The following is a 21894-nucleotide window of genomic DNA, read 5'->3' on the forward strand; positions in this document are numbered from 1 at the left end:
TTCACTCCTTTCCAACTAGTTTATGGTTTGGAAGCCGTGCTACCCATTGAATGCGAAATCCCGTCACTCCAAATGGCCATCGAATTACTTCCAGCTACTTCCGAAGAGGAGAAGCGTCTGTTATACTTAGCTAAATTAGATGAGACTCGACGTGAAGCTGCTTTAGCAATTGAGACTCACGCGAAACGAATGAAAGCTCAGTATGATCGGAATGTAACCCCTCGAAATTTTCCGGAAGTAGACCTAGTGTTGTTATATGATCAAGCTAATGATAAGTTAGGTGCTGGAAAATTCGTTCCTATGTGGCATGGGCCCTACATTGTCAAGCGCAAGCTAGCAAAAGGGGCCTATGAGCTGGTAGACTTTGACGGGGACTCTTTGGGTAAACCCAGAAATGGACTTTACCTAAAGACGTATTATGCTTAAATGATGGGTATGGAGATTTTAGTTAGGTTAGTTTTTCTTTCTAGCTAGTATGTGTGCTTAGTTTAGACTGTGTTTTTAGTTTAGACTGTGTGCTTAGTTTAGAGAGTGTGTTTTTCGTCGTTATTCTGGCTTATCTTGGTTTTACTCTTGATATTGCAGATGTTGACGCCTCTCCAAACGTACATTGGATTTGCTGATGGTGCTTGTCGTAGTACATGGAATATCTCTTCCGCAGCTTGGGTTATCTATTCGCCCTCTGACGAGTTAGTTTCTATGCATGGGGTGAGCCTCGGTCAAACAACAAACAACATTGCAGAATACAGTGCAGTGATTGAATTATTATCTGAATCTATTTCATTTGGGATTCGGAGTTTGATAGTGAGGTTAGATTCTGAACTCGTTGTATTACAGCTTAATAGAGTCTATGCCATTAGAAATCCAGTGTTATTAAGATTGTTTTTGAGGGTGCGTCTCTTGGAATGTGAATTTGATTACATTTAATATCAGCATATTCCAAGGTCTTTAAATACATTAGCAGATGCAATGGCGTCTCGAATGTTAAATAGACATTTGTAACAAATCATAGATGTAAATTTATAAACATTTCATCACACATGTTTAACAAAATAAGCCGGTAATAATGATATATATAGATAGGAGTGTGTCAAAAATATACATCGTCTTCGATCATAGGTTGAAAAACACCTTATGATCGGCAAAAATGATAAGTACAAAAAACCAAAAATGTCACATGTGTCTACAAAAGTGACTAGCCAATCACTGGTGGTGCTCTCTATACGAGACCACTGCCCGCGCTACCCTACACAGGAACCTCCTGAAAGGTCCTGGGACTGCGACCACATAGCGCTGAAGTCGGATAGGAATATCGTCTATAGTCGTCTCTGGTATGTCTGCCGTGAGACGCTCTAGGTCCTGTTCCAGCTCGGCTAAGGTCTCTGCGGCCGCATCCTGTGGGGCTGGTGCCGGTGCAACTGGTACTCTTCTCTCAAAAGCCCGGAGATTGGCCGGATGCCGTGGGCCTACATCTGCATTTTGAAAATTTGTCACTGTTAGTTTTGAGACGATATATAAAAAACAAAAAAAATAGATAATTTAAAAAACTTGTGAAAAATGAAGTACCTCTGTCGTCCCATTGTTCTCCCTGTGGAAGAACCATGTCCGGATCATTGCGAAAATCCATTCCGGCATAAGGAAAATCCTGGATCGCAAAGACCTGGCTCTCCAGCCAGTGAAAGTAACCATCAGGAAATCGAACAACTGCTGCTCCCTCATCAGGATGCCGGACCATTACCGCAACCCATCTCGTCAACTTAGGCTCCCGAGGAGGCCCAACTGGAACAGTAAGATGCTGGGGGATCAGCATTGGAACTCTCTCTAGGGCAAAGCTCACAAGTAAAGGCCCATATCCAAAGGTCTTCAATTGTCCGTTCTTTGCCCTAGTCAGTTGGCCCTTCATATTGGCCAGCACAACATCGCACCAGTTGAAAATGGTGCCTCGGAAGCAATCTATAGCCATCCGCATTTGGGAACCAGTGGCTATGTGCAAAGCGGCAGCACCGCAAAGTATGGTAACTGTAAAGGCAATTACCATAAGTTCAGGTCGGGATATGTATTTGATTTCTATCCCCTTCTCCTGGTTTTGATTGTTGCACCACTCTAGCCGGAGACTAGCAAGGGATTGGCCACCCGGCCTAGTCCCGAATAGAGAGAGTTGCTCGCCCCTTTTAGGCAAGCCAGTGAGAAAATATATGTCGGAGGGCTCTATCTCAAGCTGGTGCTCTCCGATGTAGAAACATTGATCCTGAATGTTCCACCTTTCAACCAGCCACTCTAAGAATGGCACCTGGGCCCTCATGCCAGGTATGGCCCAGTACTTGTAGAGACCGCATGCCTTTAAAGCATCAATGGAAGGTTGATGACCTATTGCGGCCAAATTGACATCTTCATGTTCTCTTTCACGCCAATCTAGCATGGTGGGCAATCTACACACCAAAAAACATTGATTAGAATTCATAAAATAAAAATTTGATGGTTGATTTTTGTGTTTGGGGTTTGAAAATCCGCTTTACGCGGAGTACGCACCCCGCGTTCAGAAAACAGAGCGGCGGTACGCAGCTATTCTGAAGGTGGGCTGCGTACTCCGACCTTTTTCCCATATACGAAAAAGTCGGGGTACGCAGGTCACCCATGGGGCACCTGCGTACCCCGAAAAGCGGACCCTAAAACCCAAAACCCTCTAAAAAATCAAACTAAGACTTGAAATGAAATTCTAAACGGATGAAATTGAAGAGGAGGATGTTGTGAAATACCTGAAAGAGACGGCGCTCGATTCTGACGGTCGGATTCTCTGCAAAGTCCACGGGAAGTTTCTTGTCAAAAGCCCTTTTCTCAACCTCAACAGTAAAATGGTAAAAATGACATGGTAAAAAGTCTTTTTATAGGATTTTTGGATGAATGAATGCTAAGTTTGTTTATTTTTTACCATGAAAAGATATTTTTCAATGTATTTTTGCCTATCTTAAACAGGTATGAGTAATGTGTTGTTTTTGTGCAGGACAAAGGGGCTTTAGGGTAAAATCATCATTTTTCACAAACCAAGAAATCAGAGTTATCTTTTAAGCCCTTTTCTGACTCCTAAAACATGAAAAGATTGTCGAGCGTTTCTTTTACACTCGTTAAAATGGAATTAAAAGACGGTCCTCTTATAGCCCTTTTCTGACCGTGAAAACACGAAAAGATTGCCGGGTTTTTGTCATTTCAAACTCGATATTGGAAATAAAACGACGTGTCCTTGATCGCTTTTTACTTTTCAGGTCAAAGGAACTAATCATGAAAGTACTCCTTGGTCGTAAGATCAAGCGGTTCTCTCAGGTATTATTTTATACTTTTTCGGGCTTGAGAGACACAAATTTACAAAAAAGTTCACGTTGGAGTCTTCTTTAGTTTTTTCAGACTCTCTAAAATTGAAAAACGCCGAGTTTCTCCTATACTGGACTCGTTAAAATTTCACAGTAAAGGACCTGTTCGATTACAAACAGGAATGGACCACTCCTTCTTAGGGTCCGAATCTAAACTAAGTTGGACTCATCCGAAGGATGAGCTTATAATCAAGCATATATTATCCTCCTCAAGCTTGTAAAAACTAAAGAGGTACTTGCTAGAAATGGTGGGGGAAAAGAGAGAAGAATGAACCTATTTGTTATCCTTTGTTACAGAAGAACCTTATCACCGCTCTTGAACATGATACTTTTCATTCACCTGGGTTGGGAAATCCTTTGCCTTAAAGTTGATTAAACCAATTCGAAAGTCTTCAACCGTTTCCGGGTATTAACCTTGGGTCAATCGTCACCAAGCCATCTGTCATGTCATTATGTGTTCAAGAGGTCTCTGCAAATAAACCATTCATATGCAAAATACTTTTCATCCATTTTGACCATCCCTGAGTCAGTCCTTACAGCAACATTTCTTCAACTTGAAAAATGATTTCGTGTTGTGGGCTTGCCCACGACGAGTCGCTTTCTATCAACATCAGCACATTATCTAGAAAGATGACTTAGAAATCGTCATTACCTTGAAGTCTGCATGCATCAATGGTAGGTTTCTCGCCTTTGACGACAGTTTACATCATTGACTTTCGATCAAAGGGTTCCGTGACGTGTTCGACATCAACTCATTCATTCACATTTCATGGATTGTATTGGGTACTTTGAGAACCATTGACATCACTGGTGGTCTCTCTCACACTTGTTAACGGTTTACATCATTGACCGGTAATCAAGTGGTTTCTACCATGCTCGACATCAACTCATTTATTCGCATGGATAGAATCGTACCAATTCGGGAAGTAGAAATGAAGACCCTGGATCTAGTTTCCACCATCCAGGCTGCGAGGAGTTTGTATTCATTATATAGTAGACTAATCATAAATAGATGGCTGCATCCATACTGTGTCTACAAAAGTCTATGATTGTGATGTACTGCAAAATCATTCTTGTATCAGAGCAATAGTTAGATTGTTAGTTAAAGTTTTCAATCTGAGTATGGGAATGCCTACCTCAACGATGCTATCATCTTATATATGTATTTTATGTTGAATATTTGTAGGTTCTGACCGGGCCCTCCGCAAGATACTCCTTGAAATGATAAAGTACTTCACCCTTCCTAGATCATATGAAACCCTTATCTACTACAGGCTTCGCACTTTAGGGGGCAATCTGTTACACTAAAAAAAGTCACCATGACTATTTGCAGTTAGTATGGCTCCATCCACTGTCATACTATCCTCCTTGGCAAGTCTCATGCCTCTGCTCTTCATGTCAAACTCCAAGAAAGAGAGAAAAGTCATTTAAAGTCAATTATCTCCGGTACGCAGTTTCTCTTAGCCTTACCTGCGTGTACGCAACCCAAGTTCACAATACCTGCGTACGTGTACACTCTGTATGTAAAGAAGTGGGTGCGTACTCCTGTAAAGGTCAAAAGGCGCAAGTTTCACTCCAAAAAAGTTACTTGTGGTCATTTCTAGAGAATTCTAGAAGCTTGTTTGACGTGTATGAAGCGCCTCCAGATGGTTCATGTATCCCTACCAAAGAGGAACTTATCCCATGAAGAGGGGAGCTATCCCATTGAAAGAGGGGCTTATCCCATTCATGGTGGAACTAATTAACTTCTTCTAGAGCACTATAAATACAGGCATTGGGCCAGAGGGAGGGGAGGTTAAAAGCTGAACATTCATAAGGGTAGATGCTGCTGGAATTAGGACTTCCTTGTAGAAGCTTGTGAGGAGAGATTACCATCTTTGCTTGTTTCATTTGGAAGTGGGTGAGCTGATCAGAGTAAGGGAGAACTCTTGTGGACCCTGGGAAGGACCTGCACAACACCAAGGCTCAGGTTGTAATGGTTCCTTTTGTTACCTTTTAATACAAATTAGTCCATTCTTCTCAACAATTTATTATTTATGAGTTGTTTCATATACTCCTTGGTCTATATGTTAAATATGTTTTATTTTATGTGATATTCAGGTGCTATTTAATCGTTTGATTGTTAGTGAATGCAGGTTTCGAAGAGAAGGAGGAGCTCATCCGGATCAACGAGGCTGGACTACTACAACAGCGTTGGGTTACAGGTAGGATCTAAACACTTGATTTCTCATATTGTAATGCATATTTAGAGAAGGATTGCTCTTATTTGTCTTGTTTGTCACTAGAAAGTCTTAGGCTTCTAGGGAGGTCGGTTGTGTCTGCACTAACGACTCTTTCCATGTGACACCTGGGAAAACAATAGTCCGGGGAGCTTAATGCCCACACACCAGGCCCTAATAATAATGCATAAGGAGAGAAAGTAACAAAGGTAAAAGCCATATAAGAAACCCTAGATGTGGCATAAAGTTCGAGTTTTAATGTTCTCACTAACCAGGATAGGTGGAGGAAGGAGTTGGTCATGTGTCTTATGATTGAAAGATAGATATCCACAGGGTTTGACCTCATGGCAGGGAGGGGGCACAAAAATTGGTGTCTCTCCCCTAGCTCACTCCATCACCGACATGGATTGAGAAGCCATTCTCTATCTATACAAGATACATGGATTCCATGCAAACGGTATACAGAGTACATGTGGCTCCTCAGTACTGTACACTAATCAATACTGAGGCAGAAATTTGTTTATTTATTTTTTCTCCACACCTTTCTAAATGTAGACACTGAAACACAAAGTCCCATGTCTCTTATATGAAATGAATCCATGTGCAAGATGCATAGATGAATAACTCAAATTAAAAACCAAATGCAGCAGGCAAAGGAATAAATTGGAAAGGAGATACGCCAATTTCTTGAGCACAAATATAAATTATGTATGTCAATTAGGTGAATCTCGCAACATCAATTCTCCCCTCATTAATCTAAGTACGTTTGTACCCAAATTATTATGCTTAGAAGTTCTCTAATATTTGTGACTGTGGTTTATTTTATTCCTCATTCAAAAGACATGAAGGGAAGCATCGCAACAAAGCATAATCTACCCATCTAGAATTATGGGAGATCTGTATGTAACTACACTCCTCGATGTCTCAATTCATATCCCCTACCTCGCCTGAGAGTACTCAAAGATCATGTAGAATTTGAAGGTGAGACCATTGGGTTTGCTTCTTACATGAGAGCTAGAATAGCTCTCTCCCTATCATATGGTAATTTTACAACCCCTCTCATTATGAAGGGTAACTGGTATACAAAGATGAAATCAATAAGGGATATATTATTAGACTCTAAACCTGCAGAATATAATAGCTTGGGAGGCTTGAATACCTTCATGTCCCCTCACCCATGTGTGGATGAGGTGAGAAAATAAGATATTGTAGGTCTTGAAAACCTAGTTGAGAATTCAATCTCCACTCAACAAATTCAAGCTCAATCAGAGAGCCACTCAACTCTTCACCCTTTGGGCTCCAATATTGTAAGTATGCATGGTGAAGAGTTAGAGGGAGGTAATGGCAAGTAATAATCATTGATCTTGTAGATTCATTTTCAGAAACTCTTTATGAGAAATATCCATTATGGACAGGAAAGAATGAATATTATGAATATTCAACTTTAAAACTTAGCCCAAAAGGAGTGCCATTATTTTTCACTGCAAGAGGATGCATAGTTTCCCATGTGTTTGAAAGTGATTATACCAATGAAGGTTCTGGAATTAAAAGAATAGGAAAATATTGTGTGGCAACATATGATGAGAATTTCAAGAACAATAGAGATATGTATTATCAAAGTATGTTCAAAGCATATATTGGAAATTCACCTCTTCTCAAAGTCTATGCCAAGTTTCTCCATGAGGTTATTAATTTTCAAAGATTCTATGCTTTTAACTTCATGAACTTCATATGAAATTATATTTTTATGATGGACACTTTCTAGTAGGTTTGGGGTTTTGGGAATTATTGTATTTTTATGACGACCATTTTCCAGTAAGTTTGGGTTTTTAGATATTGGATTTGATGTATTTCTGGGCATCATATATTATTTTGATCATATTCACCGTGATGTCAAAAAAACATAAGAATACTATGAAAGGACGATATTAGAAAACCCAAAAGATGTAGAGGTACTGTCACTCTATTCCAAGTTAACATGGGAAGCACATAACGAGGCAGCTCGAGCTTAGGCTCAATTTGGTTGAGTAGTAAAGGCTACACCCTATGATTGGTGAAATATCTAATATCTATTTTACTATTCTAATTGTATTTAAGATTATTTTCTTCCATTAGCAGCATTAGATCATCGTGGGGCTTCTCGTCACAAATTATATTCATGTTATTCAAGTGGATTTAGATATTTACAGTTCTGTTTATTCATCTTATGCCCATTTCTTATTGAATTTTGAAGATGGGGAGGAAGACCATAATGATAATCTAGTTGACTTGCAAAATGTGACAGTTGTAACTTGCTCTCGTAATGTGATTGCTGCTACTAAGAGTGACATGATTTTTAAATAATGAACCATGAAATTACATGATCTATAAATAATGGATCAATACCGTAAAGAATCATTTTTTCATAATGAATCAACAATATAAAGAATTAATTTTTCAAATTAAGGTTGAGTTTAAGATTTTCCGTTCATAACCTTGGAAAGTAGATACAATGTCGATTTGTATCTTACATAAGACTGTTTATTTAGATTTGCAGATCATATGTAGATCAAATTGGATTATTCCAGATTAATGGTAATATCAAGTGGTATTTTCAGCGTATAAATCTATTGGATTTTCACTCTCACCTCATTGGGAATCAATCACGTAGACTAACAGCTATTCTCAGATCCTCCCTAGGACCACTCAAAAGGTAATGATAATGCGTTGTAAGTTTAACAATTCCTGCGAGTTTTGGTGTAGTGGAAAATCTCAACATACTATCAGAGCCTTGGCTTAGGTTTAATTCTACGATTTGTGTTTGAGGGGGGGTGGGTGTTGGATTTTCACACTCACCTCATTGGGAATCGATCAGGTGGACTAATCACCACTATGGGATCCACCCTTGGACCACTCGAAATTTAATGATAATGGTTTGGAAGTTTACTAATCCATATAGGTTTGCATGTAATGGAAAACCTCAACATGGTATTAGAGCCTTGACCCAGGTTTGATTACCTGATTTGCGTTTGAGGGGGGTTGTTAGATTTTCATACTCACCTCATTGGGAATCAGTCATTAGGACTAATCACCACTATGGGATCCACCTTGCATTAGAGAATTTTTTAGGTCTAAAAGGGGCCTCCTAAGGAATAATATAAAATAATAGTGGAAATAATAAAATAAGATTAGATTACCTCATCAAATTTTGAAGGGAAAAAAGGAAAACTACTTTTTCAATTTGTATTTTCAACTTATCTCCCTATGAAGTTACTCAAATTTTGAGTGTGAGCACTCATTGGATGCATAATTTAATTTTTCATCCAAGAAATACCCATGTTGCATACTTTCGATGAACCCTACTACATGAAATATGTGAAATACATGAAAAATAGTGATTGCAATCACATTTTTTCATGTATTTAACACTTTTCATCTAGTAGGGTCCATCAAAAGTATGCAACATGGGTACTCCTTGGATGAAAAATTAAATTTTTCATCCAATGAGTGCTTCCACTTGAAATTTGAGTAAAATCGCAAGGAGATAAGTTGAAAAAGTATTTTTATTTATTTATTAACTTTACCTTTTTTCACTTTGAAATGATGAATCATCCTCTGTGGTTGAAATCGTCATATTGAATCCTACTGGTTCTTATAAAGTTTATTTTTTTTGTACATTTTTGTTTTGAGGCCCATTTTCTACCTCAAAATTTCTCTAATGGAGACCACTCAAAAGATAATGATAATGGGTTGGAAGTTTACTAATGTCTGCAGGTTTTGGTGTGATGGAAACCTCAACATGGTAGCAGAGCCTTGGCCAAGGTTCGATTCCCTAATTTTCATTTGAGCTGGGGTGTTGGATTTTCATACTCACCTTGTTGGAAATTGATCACGTGGACTAATTGCCACTCTAAATTCCAATGTGGGACCAATCAAAAGGTAATGATAATGGGTTGGAAGTTTACTAATGCCTGCGAGTTTTGGTGTAATTGAAATCCTCAATAAAATCCAAGTAAGATAAGTTGTTAGATATAAATCAAGGTAAAAGAAAAATCTCACAACTAAATTTCTTCTTCCATTCATTTTAATTAAATTTTCTTCTTCAAAATTCATGTTCACTTTAGTAGTTATATGATATGATCTCAATCAAACTCAACATAACACAATGGGATTTGATGTCGATTGACAAAGCTTCGTGAGCATAATTTTGAAGCTTGCGAATGAGTTGGGCTTACCTATAGAGTTGGTTTACCTATCATGTTTTGTTAATTAAATTTTGATACTCTTCTGCTACAAAGTTATTTTTAATTGGAAATTGAAAGAATGGCATAAGATACTTGTATGCGATTTTGATATGAGAATAATTGGATTTATAGTAAATATTTTGCATTTCAATTTTTTATTAAACTTGTATAATATGTAGTTACAATGTCTCACAAAACATGATTTTGATTTGGAATTTGAAATGAATGGAAAAGTGTATGAATATTTGATACATTGATTTGTTCACATAAAATATGGAGAAGAGTGTTCCATAACTACTATATACATAACAATGCTTATGAAAAAATTGATTTTCAATATATTTTTCCAAATTATAGATTAAAATACAAATTGTAATGTAGATAATACGAAATATTTTCTCAAACTTTCATATATTAATTGTGTGTAATCTTTCCCTGTCTTCATGCTCTCATTTCTTATAAGGTTGATCAATTCTTACACTTACCATCTATCTACTTTGTAGTCCCTGATAATGGGTGGAGTGTGCACCTGAAACGTAGGTTAAGGGAAACCTGCACACAATTCATATCAAAAGGTTTCAAACAATATGAATAACTATGGAATCTCCACTCTCAAATGTGACATATATTCATGTTAAAGGTAATCATCCAAATTTGAAGAGATTTTATTTGGTGTGTTGTAGAAGATATTTACAAATGTGGCAAGGTAAAAATAGTAATTTAAATTTTAAGAAGTAACACATTTTAGAGTTAGAAAACACAAAAGCTTCCTCCTCATGATAAGTTGCAATGTATACCTAAGACAATAGTCATATGTAGTTGAAGAGGAACTATTAAAGGTATATGAACAACTAATTAGAATATGGCAGAAAAGATTTAAAAGTAGAAATTGAATAAGCTTTCATAATACATAAATTTTATTGATGGAAGATTTTTATAATTTAGAAAAATTGACAATAATTCACAATTTTTTAAACATGGAAATCTTACATTTTGTCTAAATATAATGCATATTTTCCCATTAAAACCTAGTTTAGTATCGAAATATATATATATATATATATATATATATATATATATATATATATATATATATATATATATATATATATATATATATATATATATATGCATGCGCACACACACACATATAACAATAGTCTAAACAAACCATGTTTTCACTTGGAAAACAATAGAAATTCTAGGGGAAATTTTTGAAAATTCAGGTTAAAGTTGCAAAGCTTTAAGATTTTGGGTGTTGAGGAATTAATAGGGCTATAATAAGTGTGATTTCTCTTATACATGATAAATTCTTGTGATGTATTTTTACCTTTTTTTTTTTATTAGCTTCTTCACTTATTATTATTTTGTTCTTATCATCAAACATCTACCAAAATCATGAAGAACAATAGTACACAAGAACACAGGATGTAGGCTATAAGCGAGGGCCAAAACCTCTCCTCTTGAGAGGAAAACCCACAAATCTCTTCTCTTCTTATAGATTCTTCAAATCACAAATTCCATGAACTCTAGACCAAGACCAAGACCCTTCCAAGACCAAGCTAGACCTTCTTGATGATGTGCTTCTTCTATACAAGTCAAACCCAGTCGAATTTCTTCCAACCACACAATTTTGACACCCAGCTATAGTATTTCAACCTCCACTATAGGTCTTAAATTTTTGTCCCCTGCAATAGTATCTACTTCCACATGTGTAAGGGAGATTAGGGATTCCAAGGATTCCTTTCTCCTTCGCTTGAGTTTCTTCTTTTTCTAGGGCTAATAGGCTACCAAAAAGTCCTTTCATTCACCAATTTCAACCTTCCTTATGTAACTTAACAATTTTGACCTTGTAGCTACAAAAACCTAGCCTTATCTTCAGATGTGAGAGAAAGAGAGAGAGAACTTAAAATATTCATCCTTCTTCGTTTTATCCTTCTTTCCTTACCTTTCTTATTCCTCTTCTTTGCTTGGATGATGAGGAATGAGTGAGTGTCTATAGGAGGTCGAGTTCTCTCTTATATATAGGCTTCTAAGGAGGACGACATGCCCTAATGGGGCTGACTTCTTAGTTGCCAGGATGAATTGGTCTTGGAGGGGTATTTTCACACTTTAAATACAAAAATAATTATTTTGACATGTTACAAGATGCCCAATGGGGACTTCTTCATATGACAATGACTCTATTGAATTCTTGACTCTATGAAAAAGCCTAGAAGCACTAAATGGGTGCTTGACCTATAAATAAAATGATCTTGAGCATGAAACCCATGCTACAAAAAATAATAACAATGCTTTTTCTTTCTTTTTACAGTATACAAGAATTGTGTAAATTTCATATTTATGAAGGCCAAACCTAGTTACATATTTCAACAATCCCTCTTAACTAAGGAGGTATTCATAATGGTACATGGAAATTCTCATAGTGAAGAAATCTCACAAGAATATTCAAATTGATAAGCCATATTATAAGATATTATTTCTACTTATCTCATTGCATCTCATCATACCAACCAAGATCGTAACATAGCAAGGTCTTGACTAAAAACTTTATTTCTCCACAATATTAGAGCAGAATGTTGGTGAGACAATAACTGGTGGACACCATCATCATTGCCTCTTAAGGAACATATCCCACCTAGATGTTAACAAATATGTCCTTTTAGGACAATTCCATTCTTGGAATAACACATCCTCAAGGAATTTCATCTTTGACTACTCTTACCTACTGGATGCCCTACCTCATCCTCAAAGAGTATTAGGAACCAGATTCTTACCCAATCCTCCATTCTTTATTCAAAAAGTGAATACAAGAATTATGTGTCTATCTCTCCTTCCAAACTAGGGAGGAGATATCAACTAATCCAAGCTTGTCTCTCAAATACACAAGATTCTTATAAGGAAGGTATTTTTTCAAAATATCAGCTACCTGCTCATCGATGGAGATATATTTTAGCTACAATAATCCATCTTGCACTAGCTTTCATATGTAATGACAATTTTTGTTCTTTCCATGGAACACTGGGTCTTCAAACAACCTTATGCAATTCGTGTTATCACAATGTATAATTGTAGGGTCCATTGGTCCTTTAAACAAGTTGGACAATAGTTTCCTCAAACGAACAACTTCTCTACTAACTTCACATGCTATAATGTATTCAGCTTCAGCACTACTCAAAGAAATTAACTCTTTCTTTCTTATCATTCATGATGTTAGGCCCCTATACTACTAGTGTAACCCCTTATTGTTATTAGTACAACCCACTTATTATATTGATGTACCCATGTAGTGCCCATATTGTTACTATTGTGCCACATAGAAGCCCACTATTGTTATTATTGTGCCCTTACATTATTATTGTTATGTCGGCTCTGATTATGTTATGACCCCTTATACTCCTATATATAGAAAGGAGGTCTTTTCATTTTTATCATCCAAGAATTGTTCATTTATGTAATGTAAAGGAGGTTGCCCCCTCGAAGAGGCTAAATTCTAAGGCGTTGATCTATCTTTTCTATCTTTTCTTGAGCTGGTTTCATAACACATGATATCATAGAGGATCCCAAGCTAAAACATCCTCTAGTGGTGCTTCTTCCATCTATCTCACTTCCTTCCCAATAAGAATTTGTATATCTAACCAAATGGACATCATTGTTTCTATGATACTTTAGGAAATAATGTATTTTCCTTAGAGATATCTCAATATATGATTAAATGTTTTCAAATGGTCATATTTAGGATCTATCTAAAACTGAATGAGAATATTCACTAAAAAATAAATGTTTGGTTGAGTGTTCACAAGATACAGTAAAGAACCAACCAATTTTCTATATCTTATAGGATCCATGGGGCTTGAATAAAAAAATCTTAACCTCTTCAAATTTGTGATCATGGGGGTTGTCATATGTTTGTAGTCCATCATGCTAAAACTTTGCAACATCTTAATCACATATTTTCCTTGACCCAAATATATTTCACTATGTCCTTGCTAAAATTCCAACCCCAAGTAATAGTGTGTTAGCCCTAGATCCTTCATTTTGAATTCTACTGCCAATTACTTCTTACATTCTTGAATACCACCTTCCACACATATTATGAGAAGATAATACAAATATGTAAGAATTAGTATGGATTCATCCTTCACTAGCTTGAGATAGAGATCCATATCAGCTTAACACTTTGAAACACCCAATATTTGAATATATGTGTCCATCCTTGCATACCAAGACCTTGGAGCTTGCTTAAGGCCATAAAGTGCCTTCTTTAGCCTGTAGACGTGAGTCTCTCTATTATTCACTTGAAATTCCAATTATTTTTATATATACTTCTTCATTGGTAGTACCATTGAAGAATTTTATCTTGACATCGATTTGATGGATGTTCCATCCCATAGATGTTTCCAAAGAGACCAACGACCGTATAGTTGTGTATCTAGCTGTAGGTGCAAATGTCTCTTGATAATCAATGCCTTCTTGTTGGGAGAAACCCCTAGCCAAAAAACTTTCTTTATATTTGTCAATAATTCCATCTGTTGCATGCTTAATCTTGTAGAGTCACTTGGATGCCACCACATATTTGTCTTTCGGCCTAAGAATGATTTCCCAAAATCGATTCTTCATTATTGATTGACATTCTTAATTCATAGCATCTTTCCATTATTGATGATTGACAACTTATTCAAAAGTGAATGGTTATTCTTCAATCAACTTTTCCATATAGACTGCATATCTTGAAAATATTTTAGGCTTCTTTCTTTCCCTCAATGTACCCTTAGTTGTTGCATGTCCTTCTGCATTTTGAGGAGTAGACTTTAACCAATTAGGTCTCCATCTATTTCTAGGAATGACGATTTGTTATATAGGTTCACTGGGACCTTCTTCAACAGGGTTGGAATCCACTTCCTCCCTAGAACATTCTTCAAATATAGGAAGTTCTTCATCATTGGAATCATTCAGGAGATCTTTAGACTTCTTATATGGAACACTTTCATCAAATATCACATCTCGAATTACTTCAATTCGGTGCACATCCTTTATGTAGATCCTATATGCCTTTGAAGTGTTACTATATCCAACAAATATTCCTTTCATTCTTGTAGGATCCAACTTCTTTCTTTTATATTTTGGAATGTCAATGTAGACAGAACAACCAAATATCTAGAGATGGTGTACACATGGTTTCTTCCCAGTGAATGCTTCTTCAAGAGTGATGTTTTCAAGTGATCTATGAAGACTTCAATTTTGAATGCATAAATTTGTTTTAGATGTTTCACCCCAAAAAATTGAGGTAAGTATGGATCATGTAAGATAGATCTAACACTTCCTTCAATTAAGGTTTTCTTTCATTCTGCTACCCTTCTTTTCTCTTGACTATATGGAACTATCATATCCCTCTTAATTCTAGCCTCGTTACAGAAATATATGAGATCCTTTTATGTGCAATATCTTGCATTGTTAGATCCCAATATTTTTATCCTTCTCTCTGTAAGATTTTATACTTATGCTTTGAATTCTTGAAATTTTTCGAATACTTCATCCTTGGACTTTAGAAAATAGATCCAAGTTTTCCTTGAGTCGTACTCAGTGAAAGTCACATAATATTGATGATCTCCAAGATATTTTGTAGACATAGGACCACAGACATCAGAATGAATGAGATCCAGGATTTCTTTTGATTTTGAAGCATTGCTTCCAAATGGTTTCTTAACATTTTTACCTCATGCACATCCCTTGCAAACTCCTTCATGATCCTCCTTTAGTTTAGGGATGCCATTCACCATTGAGTTTAGAGTTTGTAATAATTTGTGATGAAGGTGTCCAAACCTTCTATGCCAAATCTCTCATGGGCTAACTTCAATGTGAACCAAGACTTGAGACAGAGGTGTAAGTAACTTGAAGTGTCTTCCTTCATGAATCCCAATGACTTATGTATTGTTGATGATAGTGCCTTTATCCCATATCATAAATTTTCTATATATAAAGGCAACTCTATATCCCTTATTTTCTAGAGATGAAATAGAATGTAAATTCTTTTGAAAACCTGGTACGAATAGAATGTTGTTGAGATGTATGTTTCCTCTGTCTTTTAGCTCCAACGAAGTTGCTACAATTCCTCTTACTGGATAGCTCTTTTTGTCTCCAAGTTCAATAGAGTAGGAATACTTTCCTATTAACATTGTCTTTAGTTCTTTGTGCTCACCTGTCAGATGTTTAGATGCTCCACTCTAAATTACCCATATATTCTCATCTTTAAACGTACTTGTAAGTGTCGATAATAACCTTTTGTCCTTTGTAGTAGAAGTATTTGTCATATGATTCTTGATAGATAATAGGAGATTCCAAAATTCTTTGATTTCTTGCTTGAGATTACCATGGAAAATTATAGGGGCGAATATTCACAGGTGGGCTAATTTTCCATGATTTTTCAAAAAAAATATTTGTAAATTTCCATTTTTTATAAAAATGATTCGCCCAAATCTTACAATATAAAATTAATTTAGCTTAAAAAATTGCCAATATTAATAGAGAGTATATATAAAATCATTATAAATTTGAATAATTTTACAAATACATCAATAAACATTTTATAGTTTGCATATTAGGGACTAGTGAGATTTGCCAATGTTTTTACACATCAAGATAATTTTCCATCCTTAAAATTTTCCTTGTAGATGACTTTCTATCATACAAAACTTCTTCAATGACTTCCTCAAAGTTGTAGTGATTTTCATCATGCCCTTTGTCAACCTTAGCTCTGATACCATGTTGATAAATCAATAGGGCTATAATTAGGGTGATTTCTCTTATACTTGATAATTAATTTTGATATATGTTTACGTTTCTATTTTTATTAGATTCTTTACTTATTATTATGTTGTTATTATCATCAAATAAATACCAAAAACATGCGTTCAATAGTACAAAAGAACATAGGATGTAGGTTGCAAATTCATTCTCTTCTTACAGATTCTTCTAATGATGAATTCCATGATCTCTAAAACAAGACCAATACCCTTCCAATACCAAGCCATACCTTCTTGATGATGATCTTCTATTCTAATCAAACCTAGTCAAATCTCTTCCAGCGACAAAAATTTGAGCCCCTGCTACAAAATTTCGACCTCCACTATAGGTCTAAAATTTTTGGCTCCTGCAATAGTTGTTTCTTCCACATTTGTGAGGGAAATTAGGGCTTCCATGGCTTCCTTTCTCCTTTTCTTGGGTTTCTTCTCCTTCTAGGGCTAGAAGGTGAACTAAATTTCATTTCTTTCACCAATTTTAGCCTTCTTTCTGCAACTTGACAATTTTAACCTTGCAGATGTAAAATCATATCGTTATCTTTGCACGTGAGAGAGAGAGAGAGAATCAATCCAAAAAATTCATCATTCTTCCTTTTATCCTTCTTCACTTGCCTTTTTTCTGCCTCTTGTTCACTTGGATGATGAGGAACAAGTGAGTGTCCATAGGAGGTCGATTTCTCTCATATATATAGCTTTCCAAGGAGGATGACATGCCCTGATGAGGCCGACTTTGTCTTAGAGGGGTATTTAGACACTTTAAATACAAAAATAATTATTTTGACATGTTACAAGATGCCCAATGGGGTCTTCTTCATACACTAGTAGAAAATAATAAATTAGTGACTAAGTGAGTAAAAACTTTAGTCACCACAACTTTTCCAAGTGAAATACTACCAAAACTGAACAATGTTAGGTGACCCAACTAAAAATGACTAACAAAAATTACTAATTTAGTTTTGGGTTAAAACATATGACTAGATAATAAGTAATACAACTAAAAATGACTAATGTGAATGATTAATTTAGTCTAGGAACCAAAATATGACTACCTAAAAGGTACTACAATAATATGAATCAGTGGTTTATGTTAGTCACTTTAATTGTGTCACTACAATAGTCTAAACATAGAAGTGATAGGGTATTCGAAATTTGTTATAGATTAGCTAAAAGGTTATACTTAAACACTTATTTATAAGATCAATAGATGATTGGAGTTATGAAGCTTATTAGAATATTCAGGGTTATATCCTTTGATCACATTGATAGGAGTTGAATTTAAAGGTTGACAAATTATCCAGAACGGGAGTGGGCTTATAGCAGGGTCACATACATTATGAAGAATACCTACAAGGATAAATGTTGGTTAATTAGTAGAGGACACATTTCCTTGAGTTGAAGAATTAACTTTTCATGCATATTTACATTTTTTACTATCAAGGTTATATCCATTGAATGTAAGATACTAGTTTTTAACTTTGATATCAAGTTGTTTATGTAGTTTGAATGTATATTATGAATATAACAATACTAGACTTTTATGGAATTGTTTTGAATCCTATGGAGAGTATCTATTCTACCAAAGTTACATGTGTCTTATATATTCTTTTTGCACACACCTATACATATAGGCACAAACATAAGAAAAAATATATCACTTAAAGACTTAAACCTTAGAAGGGATAATAACACCACTTTGCTTTCATTAACTCAATTAAACATCCACTAACTCCAAACTTACTTGAAATTTTAAATCCAATTTAATATTATTGAAACTTAAAAACTCCTACACATGATTATTGATTCTCAAATGAAAAATCAACTAAGATTTTTGAGAAGGCTAAGTATCTAATATGTCAAAAAAAGATAATCCACAAAATACTCCAGCTTGCTCGTGATTTTATTCTAATTAAAAAAAAAGTTAAAACCATTTGAAACATCCACCAAATATTTGTCTCAGTAAGGCTCCATAATTAACGTCGACATTTCACCTACATGCCCATACTTTCTTTCCAATTTAAATGAGAAAAAAATAAGAAAGTAAGGAAAAGTCAAAACCATTTCCAACATCCATCGAATGTTTCCCCTTAGAACAAGGCTCCATAATTAGAGTGAATGTTTTAACCAATTTAGTTAAATATAAAAAACGAGTTAAAAGCATTTCTAACATTCACCAAATGTTTCCCTTTGGAAGAAGGCTACATAATCAGGGTCGTTGTTTTACTCAATTTAATTAACGAAAAAAGAAGTTCAATGACATAATCTCATCCATGAGATCTATATGTTACTCAACTCACACTTTAAAATTGTGAACTACCCACTAATATTACTTTAAAACCATATAATATTATAACAAAATTCCTTTTCATGATGATGAACCACAGTTGAGGGATCTATATGTTACTCAACTCACACTTTAAAATTTTGAACTACCCACTAATATTACTTTAAAACCATATAATCTTATAAAAAAATTCCTTTTTATGATGATGAACCAAAGTTGAGGGTTCAAAACATTGACCTCGGTCCCTTAAAACATTGTTGTGATTAATCTAGAAAAAATATTCATGATTATGAATAATAGAGGCCCAAATTCTGAAAAATTCCAATTGTGGTAGAATTTTCATATAAGCATGATGGAAAGGAGGTTAAGCCTTATCCATTCTTGGAGATGGTGTAGTGATAGATAATATCATTAATATTGTCTTGTACATTGATCCGTGGCAATTACTATATTTATTTATATTTATTTCTTTTAACTACGCAATTAGTGTATACTACATTCTCATGTAGTGTATCATTTTTGTGATGAAGGGAAATGATAGGTAAATATGTTGGATTTAGGTATATAAAAAAGTTTATTTTAGTTTTTATTTAATAGTTTCATACTTTCACATATTAAAAGCTATATCTAAAAAAATGAATTATTTAAATTAAAAAAAAATGGTTCTATAAAATATAAATTTTAATGTTTCATATAGTTATTAGAATATATATTTTAAATAATAAAGATTTTTTAATTAAACAAAATCAAATATAAAACTTTAATTGAACTTTTAACACTTCAATTATTTTAAAATTCAACAAAACCAAAAAACAATGTTCCACCACACACAAAATGAATACACAACAATACATCATCCTCGTTTCCACAAAACAAGTTAAATTTGTAACAAGAAAGGGAACCATCAATTAATGATGCCCGTTGAGAACCACTCCCGCCTTTTCAAGCAGATGATTTACCTATTCGATGAAATCTATTGATCACTTCTAGTTCTTTTGTGAAGTTCTGGGCAAGGAGGGCTTAGGGCTTTAAACATAGAAGATCAGACTGTAGGCTCTCAGATTTTGGGGAAAAATGGTCTGTAACAAAGAGAAGGTGCAGTCTATGTTGAATAGGTCATTGACATTCAAGAATGAAGAGAAGATGAAGCCCAAGGAGAGGTTCTCATTCTTGGCGTTAAAGTGTCGTGATCTTGCAGAGGCACACAAATGGAGGCAACAGATAGTTTGAGAGATTGGACGAAAGGTCATGGATATTTAGAACTTGGGCCTCGATGAAAAATACCTCTGATACCTTAATTTTGAGATAAACAAGATGATTAGGGAAAAGGGGAATTGGAAAGCTCAGATCATGGAACTTAGCGGGCCCTAATTATTCCAAAGTAGGGTCCAATATGATGGACTTGGAAGGAAATGAGGTGGATGTGCTTGGTGCTACCGGAAAGGGCCCCAGTTATAGATACTTCAAGGCTGCAAAATTCCTACCCGGCATCAAAGAGCTATTCGATAAACCCCATGAGACAAATAATTAGAGGTCTAGGTATGAGATTACAACTGAATCGATGCAAGTTATTATGGATACAGGAATGACGAGGATGGTATCTTGGAGAAAGTTGAGCGGTCCATGGAGGAGGAGATGTGAGCCAGGGAATTGAGAGAGTGGCAAAGGATTGAGTCTGTCAAGAAGGAGGCCAGGTTAATGGTGGAGAGTGGGGAGGTCGATGGCGTTGATATAGTCCTATTCAAGGAAGAGGAGGATGTGTCGAAATAAATAGGAGAGTAGGAGAAGGGAAACCAGAAGTAGAGAGAGCGAGAGTTTTTTCCCATGTGCCCCTACCAAATGAGAATCAGATTGAGTGCATGGTCGTGGATAAGAAGAAATGAAGGCTTCGTAGTAAATACATGAGTGAGGATATTCTAGAGGAGCAGGTCGAGGGCAAGGCAATGCTTAATATTCAACGATAAAGTATTCTATTGTTGAAGCTTATGGATCTTCAGTTTTTTTTTCAAATGTGCTTCTCCTTTTCCATGAGGGTGGGTGAAGAATTTGTGCATTTTATGTTTCGGCAAAAAGGATGATGTTGAGTGTATATCCTTTGTGACTTTGGTAGAATAGTTTTCCTTGAACTTGACGGAACTATGTGCATAGACTAATTGGAATAGAATCACTCACATATCTATGTTAGAATTGCATCTCAATTTTTCACTTTTCCATTGTAAGTAATCCGAACAAGTTCCAATGCACTTCTAGGGTTCTTTGCTCAGTGTATATTACTTGAAATACTTTTGTTGGAGCTACCTTTGTAGAATGTTTCGCTTTTCCATTGTAAGTAATCTGAATAGGTTCAATGCAATGCGAGGGTTCTTTGCCAAGTGTCCTTTAGTTGAACTACTTTTGTTGGAGCTTCCTTTGCATAAGCCTTTCTAAAATGTGCATTGGGGTGTTGGGCAAATGAGATCACTTTTTTTTATATTCTTAAGCACCCGACCCTTTGTTTCAAATACTCCAAATCGAATAAGTCCTTGGCTTTTGTCAAGCTAGACTTGCTTGTGCACCAAAAGCAATCAAAGTCTCCGATTGAAGTCATTGATCTAGGACCTAATACCTAAGTGAAAAGAATATATTTTATGCCCTATAACACATTTCGAACAATTTTCATCATTCATCTCATCTTTGAGAATAATCAACACACAATTTACATTATAATTATTTGATAACCTATCCAAAATTTGAACGATTCCATCCCAGGTGCATTGGTTTAAACTTAGTGTTAGATTAGTTTTGATCATCACGTATATATCAATATAGTGTTTTAGTAGTCTTGCACTAAGATTTTCCTTTAGTATAGTCTGTCTATTAATGAATTGCGTCTCTTATTTGAAAGGTTTAAGTTCACATGTGATGTTTCTCTTTGTATTTAGACATTGCCACTCATGTATTATTATAATCTGAAACATAAGTTTTCACACTGCTCAATTTTCCACGATTAGAAAGTTTTAATCTCTC

The 21894-nt window shown here is 35.4% G+C and overlaps 2 pseudogenes; both read left to right on the forward strand.

Annotated features, from left to right (window-relative positions):
* The first annotated feature begins 6672 nt into the window (after positions 1–6672).
* LOC149263638 (uncharacterized) overlaps positions 6673–21894 on the forward strand; it is a 286259-nt pseudogene continuing 271037 nt past the window's right edge.
* On the forward strand, positions 19963–20852 carry LOC149263639 (uncharacterized; annotated as a pseudogene).

This window comes from Pinus tabuliformis, chromosome 6 (genome assembly GCF_031772625.1).
Source record: "Pinus tabuliformis cultivar Carrire ecotype Pingquan chromosome 6, CPIR1, whole genome shotgun sequence".
Lineage (NCBI taxonomy): Eukaryota > Viridiplantae > Streptophyta > Pinopsida > Pinales > Pinaceae > Pinus > Pinus tabuliformis.